Raw genomic sequence first — 20458 nt, forward strand, 5'->3', positions numbered from 1 at the left:
TCTGAGGAGCAAGTGGGTCATGATGGTGTTGTCCTAAGAAATGGGATTTGTGCCCTTGGAAAGAAACCACCCCTTCTACCAGGTGAGGAACCAACAGAAGTCAACCCAGAAGAGGGTCTTCACCTTATATAACCTGACGATGCTGGCCCCCCCCCCCCCCATCTCAGGTCTTAGCCACCCGAACAGCGAGAAACAAACTTTTTTTTTTTTCATTTTTTTTAATTTTTATTTTTTTGACAGGCAGAGTGGACAGTGAGAGAGAGATACAGAGAGAAAGGTCTTCCTCTGCCGTTGGTTCACCTTCCAATGGCCGCCGTGGCCGGTGCACTGTGGCCGGTGCACTGCGCTGATCCGAAGGCAGGAGTCAGGTGCTTCTCCTGGTCTCCCATGGGGTGCAGGGCCCAAGCACTTGGGCCATCCTCCACTGCACTCCCGGGCCACAGCAGAGAGCTGGCCTGGAAGAGGGGTAACCGGGACAGAATCCAGCGCCCCGACCGGGACTAGAACCTGGTGTGCTGGCGCCGCAAGGCGGAAGATTAGCCTAGTGAGCCGCGTAGCACCCAATCTATAACACTGTGGTATAGCAACCTGAACTAACCCAGACGCTCTCCTTTGATGCTCTCTCCTAAGTGTCAGAGAGCAGTCACATCAGTTAAATGCATCAGAAGTCTGCCAGTATATTTGTAAACATTGCAGTAGAGTAAATGCTACATTACAGATCTGATGTACAACTAGAGGTACCACAGTGTGGGGACAAAAGAAAAGACAACAAAAAGTGTCTTATGGGCCGGCGCCATGGCTCACTTGGTTAATCCTCTACCTGCGGCACCGGCATCCCATATGGGCGCCAGGTTCTAGTCCCGGTTGCCCCTCTTCCAGTCCAGCTCTCTGCTGTGGCCCGGGAGGGCAGTGGAGGATGGCCCAAGTGCTTGGGCCCCTGCACCCACATGGGAGACCAGGAGAAGCACCTGGCTCCTGGTTTCAGATCGGTGCAGCACCGGCCGTAGCAGCCATTTGGGGAGTGAACCAACGGAAGGAAGACCTTTCTCTCTGTCTCTCTCTCTCTCTAACTCTGTCAAATAAAATAAAATAAAATAAAAAAGATGTGCTCACACTAGATACTACTGTTAGGTTTATCATAACATAAAATAAAGAAAAGTGCCTTAAAAAGGAAAGGAGCAGAATAGAGAGGGGCCCAGGGATATGGGTAGTGACTGATGGAGCACCCGGTTGTACTGAACACAGGCCCTGCCAACTTTACTAAAATCACATCCAATAATGCAGTTAACAGCATTTTAAAATTCTAAATCATTTCAGCCCATTTGTCTAAGTATAAACAAAAAAATCTTACCCACAAACCAGTCTCACTGTCAAATGCATGTTAAGGAAGTCACCTCTCTATGGTGGTTGCTTTGACTCTGCCCACACTAAGAACTGAAGATCTATAATTCATCACAGAATTATCAGCTGTATTTCAGAGAGGGAGGGGGAGGAGGAGGGAGACTGTGGACTCAAGAGGCTTCCTAGCCTTGGCAGCTCCTGACAAGAGCCTCCAGTGATTACTGACATCATCAATAAGAGTGTTAATTGTTAAATCAACAACAGGAGTCACTGTGCACTTGCTCCCCATGTAGGATCTCTGTCCTTAATGTGTTGTACTATGAGAATTAACGGTAAAAATAGTCTTCAAACAGTACTTTATACTTTGGTGTTTGTGTGGGTGCAAACTGTTGAAATCTTTACTCAGTATGGAGTTGATCTTCTGTATATAAAGATAATTAAAAATGAATCTTAAGAATGGGATGGGAGAGGGAATAGGAGGTGGGACAGTTTAGGGGTGGGAGGGCAGGTATACAGGGAAGAACCACTATAATCCAAAAGTTGTACTTATGAAATTATATTTATTAAATATAAGCTTCTATATAAAAAATTCTCAGCTGTGGATGTGCAGAACTTGCTCCCTCTGACCTCTCAGCGCTGCACTCTGAATGACACACAAACTTTTCAGAAAAAGAGGCAGCTTTTGACTTTCTACCCCATAAGAATTTTTTTGAAAAAGCAAGCAATGAAGGAAATCATAGTTGATGTCAGCCAAATGTATTAGTATCCCATCAAGGGAAATTCAAGCTTCTTGCAAAAGAGCTGAAGCCAGATCCAGTTTCATAAAATAAAGACTACTGCTCACATGTTCATCTTGTTAGTAAACATTCTGGCACGCACCTCAATCCAGAATGAGTGGGAAGCGTATCTGGTAAAGCATCAGAGGGTTACTACCACGTTTCAAAGTTCATCCTGGCTTGTTCCCCCCTGTGCAAAATGTCTTCGTATTAATTTACTTTTCTTATATCGCATTTTATAAAACAAGTATAATTTTACAGCAATGCATCAGTATTCTTCCATTCATTCATTACACAACACATACTGAGGCCTCTGTGCCTGACGTTATACTAGATAGAAGTCTTGGGATGTATAAAGACTAAAAAGTAGTTCTTTCCTTTAACAAAACATAAACTGCTATTTTATATAACTTTCATATATATTCACATTATCAAATATATTACATTCCAGTCTATAAACATCCACAGTATGGGAGCATTTTAAGTAATTAGCAGATTTTTATGGAGTCCAAAATACTTGTTATAGTACTTGTATAAAAGAAAAATATGTCAGAACGGAGGTAAGACTAAAGAAAGTAAAGGGCTGGCATTTTTTGGAGTATCTCTTATAAAGCTGTTCCTTATAACAATAATCATCAAAAGCTCACAGATTATCATTTTTTCCAGTATTTACGTAGGCTGTGTATGTTACTCAAGATTACATATCTAATAAGTGGTAATACCAGATCTGGTTCACAGTTCTGTTTATAAAGCAGGGAATGGAGGATGTGCTCTGAAATTTCCTAATGTCTCAATGCGTGCAGAAACAATGCTCTTAGGCAGGGACATGGGCTACATGAGTTCTCAGGATGTTTCATTTTAAAAAAGTTACCATGTCCCCACTAAGATGAGCATGGCATTCTTTTGTAAAGCATTTAACCCAGTAGTACCACCCCGCTTCCACACACACACAGACACAAATACTTAAGAATCATGTATTTAACCTACTGGAAATGAGCAAATATTTTAAAGTAGTTAGCACAGTTTCTGGCATACATAATAGTCATTCACTAAATATTAACCCTCCTCCTCCTTTCTTCCCATCAGTTACCATGGTTTGTTAAAGCCCGGAATTTGTTCTTTCTTTATGGGTATTCTTTATTACCAATTTTAGAAAAAAATGGTAATGGGATGTTTCCCAAAATGTTATTGGTCAGTATTATGCATTGATTAGTAGGAAGAGATAAAGTAAAACATGATTCTTTATTCTAAGTATTTGTCTACCTATCCAGACAGAAACCTGGAGTGAAACATTTTGAACAAACTTTCTCAACCAAGAAAGCATTTGTTGCTAATCGTCTCAGGGGACTGAGGCACCATTTTGAGGCCAAAGGTAGCTCAATCACCTGCTGGTTCAGCTGCCATCACCAGTATTTTTCTCTCCTTGCTTCTTTCTTCCCTGTACCTGCAGCTATTCAGTCAGTCCATTACCTCTCCGTGTATAGCTCTTTCTTCTCTCTATTAAGACTTGTGGGCATTAATCCTCAGTGAAGTCAAGGGAAGAAAAAATATGGCATTGATCGAAAGCTTATGCGCTCCTCATGGGCAGACTACTTTATATATATGGGGAACCTAGTGGGTGCACCCTAAACTAGCTAAGGAAAACATGGAAGAAGTTAGGAGGCAGAGAAATAGGCCACGGCCATTGCGTGTTCAGACTCAAACACTAAGCTCTAGAATGTTGTCTCAACTGCCCGGAAGATGGTAAGGGTTGATTTTTCTTACTACATGTTAGTTTTACATGAATTAGTTCATCCAATCCTCACCACACCCTATGAGGCAGGAAGAAGTAGTTCTTTTCATGTTACAGATGGTGTAACTTGGACTCAGAGGGATTACAGACTTACTCAAGGTTCAACATTCCTGAATGAGTGTCAAAATGCCAACTCTACAACCACCTCTCTCTACTAGTACCCCAGGTCAAGCTCCTTGGAAATAGCAATGTTTTCTATTTTTCCCATCATGGGAAGATTAACCTTATTAGTAGAGAATTGCCTAAATCCAACTTCTGTAGGCCCTGATAAGGCCTTGGAGATGATAACAGTATTAGGGGACTGTTGGATTTTCTGATTTGAAATCATAAGCCTCACAATTTCAAAATAATTACAATGCTATTGTAGATATAATTGAAAATTTGCAGCCCCAACTCAGGGTTAGCAGCTGGACCAAAATAACACAGTTCTTCTCTATGAATGAGTAGAGAAATGCTTGTTCTCTAACAATGCTCATAAATCCACCTTTAGTATAAATCTTTACAAAAAGCATTAGAGAGAGACTATGGGAGTGCAGCCAAGTCTTTGAAAACTCACTTTAGCCTTGTGCTTCCTATCATAATATTAAAAAATGGGCTGTGACCCTCAAAAAAAAGTAAAGAACCATTTGGTGACTCTTAGCTTATTTTTATCCTCCAGTCCTACTCTCCTTAATTACATTTTCACATGAACTCTGTGGGTATTAGATGAAGTTGCGTCCATTCAATATTTCTATTCAATCTTCTCAGAAAATTGCTTGTTTTCTTTGGGCAATCTACGGGCCATTTTGGATGCATTTCTAGACCATTCTGATGATGTATCTCCCCAGCCATTTTCGTAGGGGACATTTGCACCATTTCTTGTATGAGGTAAAACTTTCCAGAGTCATCTGAATCCATCACACTATTTAACAAATAGAGTTGTCATGCTTGTCAAGGCTGGAAGAGCCCAATGCAGAAAACCTGAGCCCATTTTCTCTAAGCTGTTGCTGTTTTCCTGCGAAGCGTTAAGCTCTGAACAGGGTTTCAGTCACTTGGTAATAAAATATTTCCAGGACTTGTCCCCACCAGCAGAATGCCAGGGCCAGCGTTCCATTGCCTTTTCAATTTGACAGAGAAGAGTGCATATCTCTGACCCAATAAAGCCATGCGGCACTGTGTGTTGCTGGCTCAGGTGTCTCCATGGGTCACTCCACTATTTGCATTTACCACTCACAGGAGTAACCCTTTTACAATCCACCTTTCAGTGTTCCATTTGAGGAAATCGAGCTTCTCCAGGATCCCTTGATTGAAAGGGGGCTTGTAAGAGGATTAGTGCTGATAGATAAAAAAGAGAAAACAAATTCTGCCTGGTTTCTGTTTTGTTTTTGACAATCCTAGGTTAGACCCTCAGCTGAAGTTATGGATTGGCATAAAAGTTGTCCGGCACATAGATTAAAAAGGTAAAAATGTGAGCTATTCCAACTTTAAAAGAAAAATGATCATCGTGATATGTTTGGTAAGCTTTTACTCTCACAAACACTGCCCTACAGAGAAGAGGATTTAACGATCCAACATCCTGTGATTGATAAATTGTCCCTATGAGCTTCATTTCAGAACGTGATTTTTAAGTGGGGGAAGATAGACAAGAAGCAACAGGAAATGTATTTGTAAATAACTAAAAAATATCAATTGTGGAAATTACTGACCAAAATCAGAACGGGCAGGAGCATGTGTTGAGTTCGTGAAGAGTTCCCAAAGCATGGCTAATGCCTAGGCCAGCTCATTAGCTAGAACCCATTTCTTGTTTAATTCCTCCACCTACAGTCCCATTTGGTTCAGTACAAGAACTGACTCCCCAACATAAGAGCATAGGATTTTACATGATTGCAGTAGCAGATGGTACAAACTAAATAAACCTAACAATTTTTATCAGGGAACACTTGAAAGTCGTCTTAGAGCAGGAATTTTTTTAAAAAAATAAATGTTTATGCATTTGAAGGGTTGCATTGAGGCCTTGAAAAGCTGAAATCCAACTGCAAACTGGACCACAGCTTCATCTGCTCATGGTCCCTCCCACGCTGACCTATACAAACGCAAGGGTCATCCAGGAGAGAGGCACCAGGGCCCACCATCCACTGCTTGCACAGTTCATGGCCGCCAGGGAATTTGAACCTTGCCCTCACTGTGATGCAGTCCGGCAAAAACACAGATCCAGATCGCAGACAGGAAGAACTATGATTTTGTGTTTCATCTCGAGGTGAAAGGAGCGTGCTGTTTCACCCCCAAGCCATGAGGTAGAGAATCGCAGCTAGTGAACGAGGAAGAGCTTGTGGGTAAGAGCTAGAACTACACGTGTTATTCCAAACGTGTTAACCAGCTCTTTGAGCCTCACTTCCCTGCAGTGCGGCTCAGTCACCACCACCCCATGCCCACCTCTGCTTCTCTAATGACTCAGCAAGGATGAGCTGGACGGGCCTCAAATTCCCAGATTTCAGGCCCTCCCAAAATGTGGGTTAATGGCTATATTATCCATAAGTTAAATCAACCCTACCTGGGTTGGGACTGAGAGTCTATAATAAAAATGACAACCATCACCAAATGAATTTCTGAGAATTACTTTTTTCTCTTGATCCACTCAAATATGTTAAAAGTTGCAGGCAAAATAATAATAAAATAATGATAATAATAATTGCAGCTTAGAAGTCTGGTTTCCCTTATTCCCTCTGGTGCTTGGTCACCACCTGAAGCCCACAGTTCAGCAGCACAGAGCCCAGGTGCCTCGTTGCTGTAGCTGAAGCAAGTGCATATGTGGCAAAACAAAGATTTAAAATCAAATAAAATCACAATCTACTATGTCCATAAGCAAATCTTCAAAACAGCGATTGGAGAAAAATACATGGATTATTTTCTTTCAGTTTTGAGATGAAAATGTAGTAATATGGGACATTTGCACAGAGCAACATTTTCCCAAGACTTGTGTTTTCGAAGTACTGTTTTTTTTGTTGTTTCATAATTTTATTTTTATTTTAGTGTCTTCTTAGGTCCTTTTCTTGTTCCTCATAACTGTATGTTCTTTGAGTTGATCAAGTATTGGCCAGAGCAGTTTGGAGGTTCCATTTTTAATCAATATTAATACAACTCTATCTGGCCAAAATATTTTCATCTAGTACAGTTTGCCTACAGTGATTGTACCGTGGGTTGACCAGCTGGTCTCAGTTTATATTCATGTTCTTAAGGAATTTTCTCATTTTCTAGAGAATCCATCACAGAGATCTTCAGTATCTCAAGGTACATAATTCAGCTACAGTGGGAATGACTAGACTGTGGTGTTCGCATATTATGGAGAGTTCCCTAAATGAAACAGATTAAATTAATGGAATCAAAGGCCTGTTTGTGTTTTACCCTCAATGAACATCACCTATAGACTAGAATAATGGCTCTTAAATATTGCTATTAGCAGCTGCCAGGAAAGTTTATATCACATATTTCCAGGTTCAGTCCATAGTCAAATCATAATTTTTATTGGCAGAGTAGAAAATACATATTTTTAAAAATCTGAAGACTTTTATTTGAAATTAATGACAAGAATATACTACTTTTAATCAATCAAATTTTAGAACCATTGATCCAGAATATCCTAAAATACTTAACAGGTAACAATTGACCTAGAATATTTTATGTATTATCATAGCAATGAGCGGGAGGCTATGTAATAATAGGTTTAACCTTAAAACTGCCAACCAATTTAACTTTGAAAAATTACAAAAATTATTATACAAATGACTTCTAAATCTAAAAATCTAACTTCAGTTTTACCAATTTCTTCATTCACTCAGTAAGTATCAAGTTAGGCTGTGGAAGACACAAAGGCAAAGATTTCATTTGCCAATGAATGCTCCAGTCCCTCATGCTGTGTAAAGCAGCCCTGGTATAATGTTGGATATTGCTAGGCTTAATTCAGAAGGAACAAACTGGACTATGCTACTAAAGTACTATATGCTTTTTTCACACCATGTCCCAGGCAAAGGTGCCACTGATTGAAAAAAGGAGTAAAATAACAAATAACAAGTAGGAAGATACAAATCTGATCAAATTTTTCTTTCCCCAACTTTTCTACCAATAGTTATTTTTAAACTTTCCTTATAAACATTTTACAGCCACGTTTATAATAATTACAGACTCTGTTAGAGTATATAGCCTTACCTCTAGAGTATGCAAGAAATCACTTGTCTTTTAACCAAATCCAGCCAAAGCTAGAGTTTCTTGAAGTCATCTCACATTTTGCAGGCTCTGGCTTTCTGCTTCCATTATGTGTCGTACAGGACTCTGGGAACCAGCAGCTAATGAGACTGGGATGGGCACTTTATAACTCTGCTACACTGACCATGGAACAATCTTAGAAACACTCTACAGCACTTCTAAAGCACATCTAATACAAAAGGGATCATCGTGAGCACAAACAGAATACTAAACAGGTCTTTAGTGGAAAATGAAATCAGTTGTGATCTGGAAAAACCTGAAAAGTCCTTCGTGGTCTCTTAAATCGTGGCAAGAGTCTCAGCTAGTGAGTACAGGGGTGGGGCTGGGGAGAAGACGAGGGGCAACTGATGCAGCCTCAGCTCAAGCGAGAGCACCGGGCAAGGGTGCTGGGTATTAGCAAGGGGACAGGGACAGAGATTCTGGATCCTAAGGCAAATGGAGCTAACTTGGTTTGAGGGATTAATAGCAGTTCCCTAAATTTGACATTAGACCAAAACCAAACAGGTGGAGTTACCTGCCTGAAAGAGTGGAGGCAGGTGGAGAGAGAAGCAAGCCTAAGAAGTGAGGCATCAGGAGGAAGAGAGAGGCAGGTGACAAGGAGGTGGGAAGGGGTTGTTGCAATCTAGGACAATAAATGAAGGACCAAACCAGAAACCAGGAAAACAGAATGAATGGGACAGAGAGAGGTCAAGAGACACAAGGTTGGCACAGAAGAGAAGAGGGTGTGATTTCACTTTGTATGACACAACGACTTTGAGAGTAGGGAAAGCCTGGCTCTGCCATGGTTGAGAACTTAGGAAGAGCATGAAGATTTTGGACCAGTTGTTACGGGGATTGAATCAGGGAATTAACAGATGGCAAATCAAGGAATGTATAAGGCCAACTGATAATAGGCAAATTGCATCTTAAATAAAGCCAATCAGAACAGTTACCCTCATTGTTTCATCTTCTTTCAAAATTAGGAAGAGACGGAAACCAGAGGACCAGTTTACGCACAGAGGCCCTTGTGCTGGTCCAGGCTGGGTGGCTCAAGGAAGGAAGCCAGGAAGCAGTTTGGGCTGAGTCTGTGGCTCGCGTGTGGCAGCCACCGGACAGGCAAACAGAAGTCAGCAGCTGAAAACCAAGGTCTTTGCAGTGAGGAAAGTGAAGGAAGCCTGCGCCGGGGAGTAGAGTAAGTCCCCAAAGGCTGCTCAGGCACATCACTCAGGAAGGTGCAGACAATCAGGTCTCACTGCGCTGAGTCATAAGACAATGCCTCGCAGGTGTCTGCCTAAACCAGCTGATGGCCTGGGAAAGCAGCAGAAGATGGCCCAGGTGTGTGGGCCACTGCCTCTCAAGTAGGAGACCCAGATGAAGCTCCTGGTTCCCGGCTTCAGCCTGGCCCAACCCTGACCATTGTGGCTGTCTGGGGAGTGAATCACCAGATGGAAGATCTGTCTCTCCCTTTCTCTCTGCGATTGTTTCAAATAAATAAATAAATCCTTTAAAAAAAAAAAAAAAAAGGGAGACTCAATTTCACTGTTATTATAATAGCAATGTTGGGCCGGCGCCGTGGCTCAATAGGCTAATCCTCCACCTTGCGGCGCCGGCACACTGGGTTCTAGTCCCGGTCGGGGCACCAGATTCTGTCCCGGTTGCCCCTCTTCCAGGCCAGCTCTCTGCTGTGGCCCAGAAGTGCAATGGAGGATGTCCCAAGTGCTTGGGCCCTGCACCCCATGGGAGACCAGGATAAGCACCTGGCTCCTGGCTTCGGATCAGCGCAGTGCGCCGGCCGCGGCGGCCATTGGAGGGTGAACCAACGGCAAAGGAAGACCTTTCTCTCTCTCTCTCTCTCACACTGTCCACTCTGCCTGTCAAAAATAAAAAAAATTTTAAAAAATAATAGCAATGTTACTATGCATTATAATAACAGTAACTATAAAATCATGCTTGTGAGAATTTTAAGAACTGTCAAATGAAAAAAAAATAAAGATGTAAGAAGAATTTTTGTAAAGGTCAAAACTTAAAAAACTTCCTAAGCATTTGAATTTAATGAGCTGGTGAACATTTTGCAACCAAAGTGACAGTAAGTATTTTTAAACCTAGTGATCATAGAGTACAATAGTTTTATTTGTTTTAACTCAGTGTCTCAGATGTGCAAAAATATTTCTAAAAATTTTTCTAAATTAAACTTTCCCTTGGAAATGAAAGCATATGGTTCACTAAGCTTTAAATTAACCGACATGTTAAAGCAAGAATAAGGTTACCTATGTGAAAATCCCATTATTGTGTGGATTTTCAATGCTCACTGGCAAATTCAGTACTATATCTATATATTTTGCCTGTTGGTAATAAAATTGTTTCTAATTTATGTTCTGTAAAAAGTGACATCTGCTTTTAATTGGGAAGTTCATTAAAAAATCAGACAAGTAAAACAAATTGCTCACAAAAATGAAGACAGAGGAATTGAAATACACTAGCACAGGTGTCTAAGATGTTTAGGGAACCCAGTTTCTGCCTTGAGACGTTGCTGGTTCAGACCCCATTTTGTTTTTTAAATTAGATGAAACATTAGAAGAGAAAAAGATCCTGCTTCATTTTATAGATTTTGTTTGTAATGATCACGAATGATGTGAGGCGATTTATTGAAGCAAAATGTTATATAATGATTTCACAGGTTTTTTTTTAGCTACCTTCTGTGAAGGAATCGGGAATTAAAATAAAGTTCAAATAACAGTATAGTCAGCTTCTTTATACAAGCTAATGGGTGTAGCACTGAGAATAAAACCATTCCAAAATGCCTGTGGAACACTTGAAAAATATTTGGATAACTTGGAAACTATGATTATACAAACTCTGTGTATTTATCCAAAAGGCCTATGGGTAGCTCCTTTTGTACTAAATATTTAACGTAAGGGTAATTTCTGAAGGTATATCCCTATTTTTCAAAAAAATATCAAAATATAAGTGCTTGTCTCTGGTTTTCAAATTACTTGAGTAAATAAAAACTATTGTACTCTATTATCACTCGATGTAAAGAAGGAAAGTTCCAAGCTTGCACAATCTTGTCCACACCTTAGTAAACTCAAAGATATATTTAGACTTACATCTTTCATGTTGTAATAATAACCCTGTATTTTGACTGTTACACACACTGCTTTGTTGTGCAATTCTTTCCTTCATACCCTTTGCTGTTTTGGAATATGCAGTTTACATGTTTTATGCTTCCTGCCCATTTCCATGTATGCCACACACTATGTGTGCATTTAATTTTCCTTTGATTTTTATGTACTTTGATTTTCCCAAAATGACAATGCACTATAATGAAAACTATAAGAATTTTTAAAGAGTTGCTTTCTTCTACCAGCTTTATTGATAATTATGCACTTAAGTTATTCAAATAAACTTGCAAGAATTTCTCTTATTTTCTACTTATATTTTGTAACTTTAAATTTGCCATTTACCTTTGAACAAAGTTTCTGCAGCATATAAAGATCAGTATTTTTTTTTTTTTGGACAGGCAGAGTGGACAGTGAGAGAGAGAGAAAGATAGAAAGGTCTTCCTTTGCCATTGGTTCACCCTCCAATGGCCGCCACAGCTGGCACTCTGCGGCCGGCGCACCGCGCTGATCCTAAGTCAGGAGCCAGGTGCTTCTCCTGGTCTCCCATGGGGTACAGGGCCCAAGCACGTGGGCCATCCTCCACTGCACTCCCTGGCCACAGTAGAGAGCTGGCCTGGAAGAGGGGCATCCAGGACAGAATCCGGCGCCCTGACCGGGACTAGAACCTGGTGTGCCGGCGCCGCAAGGCAGAGGATTAGCCTATTGAGCTGCGGTGCCGGCCAAGATCAGTATTTATTTTAAAGATCTCCAAATAATATTATTTGAAGATACTTGCAGCCCAGATCACAAATCCAATTTATGAAGTTACTCAGCAACAACTAGAAAATATTTTCAATGACTTGGAAAATTGGATTAGATGATGAATCATGGGAGATGGTTTTAATCTTGAAGTTGAGGCATGTGGGCGCTGCTATAGCAATACACTGAAGATGATGTTTCCTTACACCATTTTCATTGTAGATTACTACTAATCAAGCACTTTGCTAGTCACATGGTCATCTTGGAAAACTAAGGAGAGCATGGACAAACATGAAACACTGGAGGGAAAAGTTCCAAGTCAGCATCCCTTTTAACGTACATACCAATTCTCTTGGGGAATGTGTTAAAACACATATTCTGGCCCGTGCCGCGGCTCACTTGGCTAATCCTCCACCTGCGGCGCTGGTACTATGGATTCTAGTCCTGGTTGGGGCGCCGGATTCTGTCCCGGTTGCTCCTCTTCCAGGCCAGCTCTCTGCTGTGGCCCGGGAAGGCAGTGGAGGATGGCCCAAGTGCTTGGGCCCTGCACCCCATGGGAGACCAGGAGAAGCACCTGACTCCTGCCTTCGGATCAGTGCAGCGCTGGCCGTAGCAGCCATTTGGGGAGTGAACCAACAGAAAAGGAAGACCTCTCTGCCTCTCTCTAACATTGCCTGTCAAAACACACACACACACACACACTCTAACTCAATGGGTATAATGGGTAGAATCTGAGGGTCTCCATTTCTGACTGTTCTCTGAGCATCATACTATGAGTAACATGGCTGTAAGTCTCCTTTAAGCTTTGAAGATGCAGATTAACCACTAACATCTCAAGAGAGCCTGCCCTACCTAAAGTCACTACCACTCAAACTACAATGTTTCCTAAGTGATTTTCCTGTCTTTAGTTTACTCCTTCTCATCATTTACACTGTTTTCAAGATAATCTTCTAAAATACAAACCAGTTTAAGCTACTATTTTGCTTGGATTTATCTCATTGTCTGTCAAGTCTTAGACACAAATACTTACAGGGCCAGCCACACAACGTGAATACAGCAAGAGTGGGAGTGGATGTGGTAATGAGGAATGGTGGGGACTGTGGCAAACTGGAGTACACATGCCTTTTCTAAAAGAGATACTACTGGACCTAGCAAGAATTATGTCTTCATAGAAAGATGAATATGATATTGCCAGATCTTTCAGCTTTTTTTGAAGGAAAAATAAACCTTTATTTCCTTTTAATAAAACACAATCAATCAAAGATTGACAATGAAAAAAATTAAGGACCGATATTCCCCCAAAATGATGTAGACTCTATGGGAAGAAGATGGAGATTCCGGGACTTTGTCAACACTCCCCAGTTGACACCAGTGTGGAGTCAGAGTTGAGAACCAATAACTCAAACACTTCCCCCTTGACACAAACTACAAAGGGGCTTAGTTCCACCAAGGGCCAAAGCCTCAGAAGGGCAGGTTGGCTCCTAAAGGCAGATCTTTCCTGAATACTGTTTCTAATTTATAGAAGGGATGGCTGTGCTTGTTCAAAGGAGGAACTATGATAAGTATCTGTTTACATATTATCTGAATACCTCCAACTAACTCTGTGCTCCAAGGCAAGCTGCCTGGCATCAACTTGATTTATGATAGAATCATTACAGTATTTAAGGTTTTCAACCAAATGATGGCTTTTAATAATTCATGTCTGCTACTCCTTTGTTACATATGCAAAAGGAAAATTACTTAAAGTATAATTTAAAACAAGTACCCATAGTTAAAGACTGTACTTAAAAAATCCTTTTTTTCAAGTATTTCAACATGTTCTGAATAGGCTATTGATCATGTTTATTAAGGGCTATGAATGTTGCTCTAATTCTTGTTTTGAATGTATTCCACTAACATGAAAGAGAGTTTCAAAGACTGTTTTACAAGAACGTATCGACTAAACCAACCAGCGATGTGGACTGGACCCCTGCTGTTCACTTTAGGTGCACGTGGCAGAAACACCTGCTCTCTCTGTTACCTGATTACTTAGATGAGTTTCACTGAGTAATTTCCAGCTTTGCTGCCTGATTTCCTTTAAATCTTTGGAAGGAACATTCCCATTCCTCTCCTCATACTGCTATCCAAAAAAAATCCAAAGTGTAATAGACGGCTTACTATTTGAAGACACAGAAAATTGCATTCTTTTCCCAAGAAGGAATAAGATTGATTTTTAAGAACCCAGAGATAAGAGGCAGGTGTTGTGGCACAGCAGGTTATGTTTCCACTTGAGACCCCACATCCCATAGAAGAGTGCTGATGTGAATCCCTGCTACTCTTCTGATCCAGCTTCCTGCTAATTTACCCGGGAAGGCAGTGGACAATGGCCCAGACGGGCCCCTGTCACCCACGTGGGAGACCTGGATGGAGTTCTAGGCTCCTGTCTTTGGCCTGGCCCAGCTGTGGCCATCTGGGGAGTGAACCAGGGGATGGAAGATGTCATTCTTTCTGGCTCTCCCTCTCTGTCACTCTTTCAAATGCAATAAATCACCACAGATGAAAACCATGTGAAAGTTTATGCTATGAATGGGAATGGAAACATTTGGGGAGCCACTTTTAAAATGTGGGTAAGCTCTTACAGATATTTTCTGATTAAGTTTCAAAGCTTTTCCTTACTGAGGATGAATGTGAAGCTCAAAAGTCAAGCGTGCCTGAGGTTACACAGTGAGTGACATAGCATGGAGTCAAACCTGCTATTCTCCTTGTAGATGCGACCCATTGTAATATTAGTCAACTTCCAGGTCACTGCTTCCAAAACATTTTGCTTTGGATCACAGAGAGAAGGAACTGAAATACAAGCTATAAACAAGAACATTCTGTCATAATAGTTTCCCTTTCTCTACTTTGAATGCATGTGGATTTTTTTTTATTATTTTTGGGTTTTGTTTTTTAAAGATTTTATTTATTTATTTGAGAAGTCGAGTCACAGACAGAAAGTTTTCCATCCGCTGGTTCGCTCCCCAAATGGCAACAATGGCCAGAGCTGGGCAGATCCGAAGTCAGGAACCAGGAGCTGCTTCTGGGTCTCCCACGTGGATGCAGGGGCCCAAGCATTTGGGCCATCTTCCACTGTTTTCCCAGGCCATAGCAGAGAGATGGGTTGGAAGAGCAGCAGCTGGGACATGACCTGGCACCCATATGGGATGCAGGCACCGGAGGCAGAGGCTTACCCCACTACCCCAAAGCACAGGCCCCGGTTTTGTCTGTTTAGAAAACCTCCTATCCAGGTAGCAAGAGGTTACTGAGGCGGCTGAGGAAAATGTCTAACCAGCAAAGCGTGCCAGGTCCCTCCAGCACTCCTAACACTGTGAGTAGGACCAGCTTCATGGGCAGCTGACCTGAGCAATCACCCAGGGCCCCGAGTTGGGTTCAGTATTCTGCTGTCTCTATAGAAAAATTCTCAATAATTTTTAAAGAAGGGCTTCCACATTTTCATTTTCATTTTGTATTGGCCTCACAAATTACACAGTCAGTCCTTCCTTGTAAAGGCCACAAAAGTGAGAGTAAGGTTTATAGATCACGGAGTCTGCCTTGGGGAGTCGGGGAGGCTGGGCCTCAATATCAGGGGCACCTGTCTGGAAGACACCTGGGTACCACAGACAGGAGATATGTCGGGGAGAACATTCCAGCTGCGATGCTTTCGCCCCTCATCTCCATGGTCACTGTTTTCCTTTCTTTCCAGAACACAAAACAGAAGCCCCAGTCCAGGACCAGTCCCAGGGGAGAACCATCAGGGTAGCACAGGAGCCTGCCCAGGGGCACAGCTAACAGGAGACCTGTTTCTCAGTGTGCCTGTCCCAACCCTCAACCATATGAGCTGGGTGGAGTTCAACCCAGGGAACTAGGTCTCGAAACAAAGCACAGTCCAGAGTCCAATCAGTGGTCCCCCAAGGGGTGCATGCTCCTAAGTGTGTCTGCGGCGTGAGGCCAACGATTCATGCTCATGGCCACTTCCCCCTACTCACCCAGAAGGGACCAGTCAGAACAGTGCTGACCATAATCCCAAAAGATTCAACTCCAAACACCATAATCCCTCGTGTTGAAATACTGAAAGGTCAAAAATCCTAAGTCTAAAATCCCCCAAAATTAAAATAGCTGATGCTGAAATCCTGAAAGCCAAAATCCCTCAAACAGCAATCATATTGGAGGAAAAAATGCAAATAAGAGGGTGGGAAGCCAAATCCAGAGCAGGAAAGAAGAGATAAGTTGTACATAGGGCATCTGCATTGCGTTAGGCAGAACAAGCCCCCAGAAGCCTGGAAAGGCATCATTTGGGGTGTCTGAGTGTGCTTCCAGGAGAGGTGAGCAAGTCTATCAGCGCACGTGCAGAAGGCTGATCTGTCTCCCCGGAGACCTGGGGGACATAATTCCCTTCCAATGCCTCGGGCATCAGGGCTCTAGGCTCACAGGCCTTTGGACTCCAGGATTTGCACCTGCAGCATCCCGGATCCCCAGGATACAGGCCGAGGGCTGAGAATCTCACCGCCGGCTTCTTCAACAAATGGAGAGATACCCTTCTCGTCTAGCTGCATTGATGAAAGGTAAAATTTGTCAAGATCTCAGTTCTTAGAGCAGCTGCATATGCAGTGGTGAGCTGGTTATCCTGGTTTTTGATCAAAGTTGTCAAAAGACTGAGGTATACCAGATGACTGCAGTTAGAACGCTGAGGGCACACAATCACCAACCATGGTGATGCGAGTTTACATGGTTCACATTTTGATGTATTTCTTTACTAATACGATCCGTCTGTCTGTAATGTTACACTTATGTGATTCTTGTTAGTATACTTGAGTGTTTATGCTTGAGAAAATATGTTATCATGCTATTTTATTGTTGGAAGTGGCCTGTGAAGTGTTGTTTTCATGTTTTTAAAATACATCTCCTTTTAAAAATGTAAACAAGTCAGACATAGAAATACAAATATTACATGTTCTCCCTTATATGTGGGAGCCAAATTTAAAAAAGGAAAAAAAGTTGGCAAGACAAAAGAAATGCCTGTGCGTAAGTATTGCTGCAAATATACTTTTGTCAAATTTTCTTTTATATCTCTGTCAAACCAATGTTTAAATGTGATATACAACTACAGTTTTAATGATCTGTGATTATTGTAAAATTTACTGAATATGAGTGGGACAGACATGTTTTTATTTAATTATTGTTTATATCCCTCACTTGTATTCCTGCTGAAGGGGAGTCATTTTACTTGTTGAACTCTTTATTTAGTGAAGCATTAAGCATTTGACATTATTGTAAATTAAAAATGTTAACTCAAAAATTTAAAAAGAAAGAAGGAGGGAGGGAGGGAGAAAAAGAAGTTTCATTATGCTTTTGGAATTGTATCTGTGAACTATACGGAATCTGTTGTGTGAGAACTGTGTGGTAGTAATTGTGATGCATTTGCTTGGATCCTGAGAAGCAAATGTATTAACTCCTTTCAAAAATTAAAATGCAAATAAATATCTTTTAATTTTTAAATTATTTTTTCCAAAATTATATTTCCAAGATGTTGATCTTTCAGGATTTTAACATTTAGGATTATGGTAGTTGGGCTTGGATTCTTTGAAATTCTGGCCCAATCCTAAATTAGAATATCAACTCTTACATCGCCTTCCCTGCCAACACAAACCCCTTGCCAGTCAATGATGTTGATATCCCAAGGGAGTAAAAACTCACTGGGAAAAACAACATTTGATCAGCACAAGCAACAAACTGAAACACCCAACCCAGGGAAAGCAAAATTGATCTAGTGAACAGGCAAGAAATTTAATATATAAATAACGTATAGCTTACCATATAAGGATGAACAGTAAATAGGAGGAGTGGAAAAGTTATGAAGGGCTTGAGTGTGATGGCTGCAGGGAAGCACCTGGCAAGAGGACCGGATGGCAAAGGGGGAAGTGGAAGATCAGGGGTCAGGAAGGATAAAGAATGGGGAGAAGTTCACAGTCACAAAGCATCAGCGCAGAGCGTCCACACTGCCTTGTGGCAGGGACCTTCTCCTCCAGGACTCAAAGCAAAAATGGAAGAGGCTTTGGAACAGGGGCCTTCTGGGGCCAGCAGGGAGGAGGGGGCTTTCTGAGAAACGCCACATGCAGCCAGGTCAACTGCAGCGACTCAGGTGCACGCAGGTGTGACTTCGCGTGAGGGCTGTGTCAGCAGTGCTGTAGCGCTAAGATATCCAATCAAAAGTTGCGTAACTGAATACGTATTACATTGCAGGTATCTGGGGAGTGATCAGTCATGGGAGCTTGTGCACGCTATCTGTCTCTGTCAAGTAAGTAAATAAAAAAAATTTAGGAGGGAAAGCCATCACCTACAATGTGCTAGTTCCCGTCCCGACCACTCCACTTCTGATCCAGCTCCCTGCTGACGGCCTAGGAAAGCAGCAGAGGATGGCCCCAGTGCTCGGGCCCCTGCACCCACGTGGGAGACCTAAAGAAGCCCCTGGCTCCTGGCTCCAGCCTGGCACAGCTCCAGCTATTGTGGCCATTTAGGCAGTGAACCAGTGGATGGAAACTCTTTCTCTGTAACTCTGCCTTTCAAATAAATAAAAATTAACTAAATCAGCAACAAAAAAGTACGTCTGAGGGGCACAAAATTGTTTTAAAAGATAACAGGTGGCTGACAGGAGGCTAAGTGATCATCCAAAGCCACCCAGGAACCGGGAAGGAAAACTCAGTGAATGTTTGTTCTTCATGGCCAAAGGTCCTAATATACAGGTGTTCACCAAACCCCCTTTTCACACGGCACACCGTCTTAGGTGCGGGGTCACGGAGGTGAGCAGGGCACAGTCTCTACTTTCCAGCAGTGCTGCTGTTTCCTCCAGCCCAGCCCCATTCCTTGTAGCCGGCTCTGGAAGGCTGCTTTTTAACTCACGGTGCTGAAGTTGTTTTTTTGAAAATTTGGTCTTGAGGATTCTGTAGATCAAGTTTCTCTACCTCGGTTCCTAAGCACAGCTTGACTTGAAAATGAGCTGAACACATTGAGCTTCTACATGGGGTCCTGGGTAGTGCAGGACTCCAAAGGAAGCAGACAGACGTGTCTGGAACACAGGGTGTTTATCCGGAATTAGTTCCTTTTATACAATATCTGCTTGGATCTTATGTGGCTTAAATTCTTTGTAAAATAAAATGTGTACAACTGTAATGTGAATTCCATACATATAATGGAGGGCTTTTCAGCTAAAGGATATTACACAGGAAAATACTTAGGATAAATTTTTTTAATCTTTTTAAAGGTTTATTTATTAATTTTTTTTTGAAAGATAGAGTTACAGAGAATGAACCATCCTTTGGTTTACTCCCAAATGAACACAACAGCCAGAGCCAGGCCAGGCTAAAGTCAGGCGCTTCCTCCAGGTCTCCCACGTGGGTGCAGGGGCCCAAAGACTTGGGCCATCCTCTGCTGCTTTCCCAGGCCATGGCAGAGAGCTTCATCAGAAGTGGAGCAGCAGGGACTCAAACCAGTGCCCAAATGGGATGCTGGCATCACAGGAAGTAATTAAACCTTCTACACCACAATGTCAACCCCAATTTGGGTAAACTTTTAAATGCAGTTGGAAAACATGACTTGAGCACTGTGTGTTTCTAAGGTTGTGTGTGGAAAGATTGAAGAGAAATGTGAAAAAGTAATTACAATGCTTATCTTTTGGTGGAGGGATTAGCATATATTTTCATTATAGCGCTGAAATTTTCTAAAGTATATTTTATATAATAAAAAGTATGCTATTAAAATTTATTTCTGGGGACAGTGTTATGGCAGTGGATTAAGCTACTACCTGCAACACCAGCATCCCATATGAGAGCCAGTTCAAGTCCCAGCTTTCCCAACTCTGATCCAGCTCCTTGCTAATGTGCCTGGCAAAGTACTGAAAGATGCTTCAAGTGTTTGGGCCCCTTCCACTCATGTGGGAGACCCAGATGGAGTTCCTACCTCCTGGCTTTGGCCTGGTCCAGCCTCAGCCATTGTGGCCATTTGGGGAGTGGGCCACTGGATGGAAGATTGTTCTTTGTCTCTCCCTCTATGTAACTCTGCCTTTCAAATAAATAGTTTTTACAATTATTTCTAAGCAGGAAAAGGGGGAAAAAAACCTGACTGAAACATGAACCAAAAACATTAACAGACACATCACCAAGGAAGATATACAGGCAAATAAGTATATAAGAAAATGTCCCAGGTCATATGTCATCAGGAAATACAATTGAAACAGGGAGATACCACTATAGACCTATAAGAATGGCTACAATCTAGAACACTGGCAATGCCAAAAGCTGGCAAGGCTGTTGAAGAACAGGAAGTTTCATTCACTGTCTGGGGAATGCAAAATAGTAGTCACTTTGGAAGAAAGTCCATGATTTCTAACAAAATTAAACATCCCCTAACCACATGATACAGCAGTTGAACTCCTTGGTATTTACTCAAATGAACTGAAA

General features: G+C 41.8%; 1 protein-coding gene across 1 annotated transcript in view; it reads right to left on the minus strand.

Annotated features, from left to right (window-relative positions):
* The window catches only part of CCDC141 (coiled-coil domain containing 141), a 202317-nt gene that overhangs the window by 94760 nt on the left and 87099 nt on the right, over nucleotides 1-20458 (minus strand). The window lies entirely within an intron of this gene.

The sequence above is a fragment of the Lepus europaeus genome, chromosome 1 (assembly GCF_033115175.1).
Source record: "Lepus europaeus isolate LE1 chromosome 1, mLepTim1.pri, whole genome shotgun sequence".
In the NCBI taxonomy this organism is placed as follows: Eukaryota; Metazoa; Chordata; class Mammalia; order Lagomorpha; family Leporidae; genus Lepus; species Lepus europaeus.